Source organism: Morone saxatilis, unplaced genomic scaffold (assembly GCF_004916995.1).
Source record: "Morone saxatilis isolate NCDOM2014 unplaced genomic scaffold, NCSU_SB_2.0 Contig12, whole genome shotgun sequence".
NCBI lineage: Eukaryota > Metazoa > Chordata > Actinopteri > Moronidae > Morone > Morone saxatilis.
The window spans coordinates 26,874,485-26,878,333 of NW_023339674.1; positions in this window are offsets into that span (position 1 = coordinate 26,874,485).

A 3,849-nucleotide genomic window follows, 5' to 3' on the forward strand; every position below is an offset into this window, starting at 1 on the left:
AAGACATCACTGTCATGAGTAGTATCCAGTGTGATTAAATTTCTAGTACATACAGTACCTCAGCTCACTTTAACAGCACCAAACAAAGACCTTTGTTTCGATAATTTTTGTTTTCATATCTATCAAAACCTGCAGCTTGATAGTTTCAGAGCTTGCTTTGACAGCGGCAGTAGCGGGCTGCTGTGAAAGGCTGCTTGATCTGCGGATCTTTATCTTTGAGCGCCGCGGCATGTGGAAGCTTGAACGCCTGTGTTGGTGAATACTAATGAATCTCTGTTGCTTTCTGTCCAGATTTGTTTTTAATTCATGTTAACTCTTTTGGCATGAATAAGGGGTTCACAAAAATCTCTCAGTAGATTTATTTGCTCTGTGCTGAAATATTTCAGTGTTCACAGTGTGGTGTGTGTTTTCATCGAAACTATCTGCAACCCTTTTCATCAGCATTCAAATGCAGGAGAGGGGCACGCAAACAGCACTTTGCTGTGGATTTGAGACTAACTAATTGGTCATTTTATATTCTAAAGAGCATTTATTTCTGTCTTGTCTCTACAGTCACAGTGCTGGCGCTGAGTTTGTTCAACAAGCTGCTGTAAGTGTTGTGAGAGGCTGTGCTAATAGCAGTGATGGTGGATCACATTATTCCTGAAATTAAATGCTGTGTGGGACATGATGGTCAGGCACTGACATTCCTCTGCATTGTAAAGGCTCCCTAAGGGGACACTGATGTTGGCGTGTCTTTAGGTCAAATGAATCTGCAATGTCTTCCCTGCAGCCTGTTTTACCACACTGCTACCTCTTGTAGATTACAAGGCCAAATTTGTAAGTGAAAATCCAGCTGTTGATGATTATCTAAATTAAACTAAAAAGTACCTAATCTATCCTTACTGAGGTACCCCATATACCCCTATACATAATAGGGCTGTAAGTACAATATTTGTTTCCATTTTGATCAATATCACAGTATATAATTTTATAATATATATATATATAATATAAGAGAAGCCAGAAGGTTCATTAGTTAAAGCTGCAGTAGGTAATTTTAATAAAAAAATATTTTAGTCATATTTGCTAAAATTTTCACTATACTTGACAGTAGTAAATGAGACAGATTATCTGTGAAAAAATCAGGTTACTCTGGCTCCTCCTACTGCTCTTAAGAATCCACCGGGCCTGAACAAAAGCAACCAATCAGAGCTGAGAAAGATATAAAGACACTTTGGGTTGGAGGCTTAAATATATTTGATTGTTGAGTCTCATTCCCAGGGTCCCAAAACATCTATATTTAACACCTAGGAATGAGACTCAACAATCAACTATTATACTTGGCTCTGATTGGTTGTTTTCGTTTGGGCCCTGTTGGTTCTTCCAAATACCATTGGGAGCACTAGGAGGAGCCAGAGGAACCAGATTTTTCGGATCTGTCTCATGTTCTACTTAAGGCTGCTCAATTAATTGAAATTTGATCATGATTACGATTTTGGGGCCAAACGATCTCAAAACTAATAAAATCGGGGGGAAACGATTTTTTTTTTTGTTGTGAAAGATTGTATAACCAGTCTGCGTATTTCATCACTGCACAAGGGTATGCTAGGTAATAATCGAATTCGACATGTACGAGCCGACAATGTGAGCCACGGGAGTAATATTAATATTCTTGAGTGCGTGGTTGAGAAACTAGTATGAGTATTCTAACTATTAATTGTTATGTTTGACAAAAGGTAGAGGGAACCTTAAAAGATGTTTATGCGGTAAAAAAGGAAGTGTAATGAGGACTTTTGAAAAGTTTTTTGAAATGTTAAATGCGATGTTTTGAAGTTTAAAGAATATCCAGTCTTGACTAATCCGTGATTTAAATTTTGACCAAATAATCGTGACTCATAATGATTTTATACCAATATCAGAGACTTCAAATAAGTACCTATTCAACACCCACAACAAAAAAAGAGAAATCAATAGGGAAAGTTACAACGCATCATCTTGACAGTATTTGCCTGCCAAGTGCTGTATTTCTCCCTGTACAACGCGCCCGTCTTGCTACTTGGTCTCTGCTCTCGTGCCGACCCCCGCGCTAAGCAGGCGCTGGCCCACCTCTACTGTGCTCCGGCTATTATCATCCTATGTCACCCCCCATACCCCCCCGCAAAATTATCCTCTCTCTTCTCTGTGACCAGAGAGGCTTAATAGTGGTTTGATTACTGGATGAGGAGCACCGAGGTGCCACAGAGTGAACAGAGTTGGCTGATTTGAGGGTGGGACGTGGCCGGCCTAGCAGGGAGAGTGAGAGAGGGTAGGAAAGATGTGGAAAATTACGTGGCAGTAGCAGCAAGACGGATTAATGATTTGACAAGTGCATGAAAGATTTACTGTATCTGCCCTTCGACAGCAGACGCTGGAGCCAGCCTACGTAGTAGAACGGTGCTCCGCTGTCTGACCACTGTGTGATGGATGAGGGTGCTTGATCATTTATAAACGATGGATATCACAGTCTTTATTCAGCGTTCTCCTCTCCACCCACGGAACCAAAAGACTCCCAGCCTGAGACCAACGTACAGAGCCAGCCTTCTTGAATGATTTAATCAAGTCTGTTGTCGTTCGCTGGATCTCTGATGCTGCTGCCCCAAACATCACAGCAGCAAAGAAAATGCGCCCGGCAACACATCAGACTGGTCAGAAACTCCAACATCTTGCTGCACACGTTGAAGGATCTCAGCTTCCCAGGAACCCACTAGAGCTGCTCAAATCCCCTTCTTGTACACACCTGTTTAGATTTCCAGTCCAGATCGGTGTCGATCACCACTCCCAACTATCCGTACCTCTCACCTCCTCCACCACCTCACCCCTTGATCCGTAAAAGTTGAAGACTTTGTGAAGGCACCTCTTCTTCCCCCCCAAATGTCGAATCACCATCCCTGGTCTTGTGTGACATTCAGCCCTCAGGTCCGATTCTGTTCGGAACCACTCTACAAAGTTTCCTTACCCAGTGTCCTGTACTCACTCCTCATCCTCCCCCTCTTTATAACATCCGGCAACCAGCTGAGTCGTCAACAAACCTTCTGCAGGTGAGATGACCAGAGTTGTACTGAAAGTCAGTGGTGTATAAGGTGAACGAGAAGGAGAAAGCACAGTTTCCCCGTAGGAGCTCCTGTATCACTGACCACCACGTCTAGTACACCGGACATCTGCCCAGACGCCCGACAAACTGTGGCCTGCCTGCAATAGTCAGATAATCCAGGAGATTCATAGTTCGTCAACACCCACCCACCCACAGCCTTCTCCACCCACTAGCTATAGGCTGAAGGTGTTAAAGGCCAACGGACATATATCAAAAGAATGTGATCCTCACAGTGCCCCCCACCATCCAGATCGCAATGGGTTCATTGCAGCACGGTAGATGACAGGCATCATCGACTCCTAAATCTGCCGGGCCCTGATAGGCAAACTGCAAAAGCGTCCAGAAACTCCTCAAACCTGTGGCCTCCAGCTGGGCAAGACCAAGTCTCTCCAGGACCCTTCATCACATGCGATGTTAGGCGCGACTGCTCTGTAGTCTGCGTCGGATTGATGCCTCGACTTCTTGGGGACTGGAACCAACAGAGGTTTCCATAAGCAACGGACTGGGCCGTTTGTGTAGATGTCATCTCAGTGGAGAAGGAGGAAGGGGTGGGGAGAAGGAGGGGGCAGATGGAAGAGGTGCTGATACAAGCGGAACTCATTGAGGTGGGCGAGCCATTTCGAGACAGTGTAGCTTGTGGGGGCTGGGTGTTCGGAGGGGTAGCAGAGGTGAGCCGAAACCTGTTTGAAAAAACGGTTTATACTGGTTAGCCTAATCCTAGGCTCCCAGATGTCTGC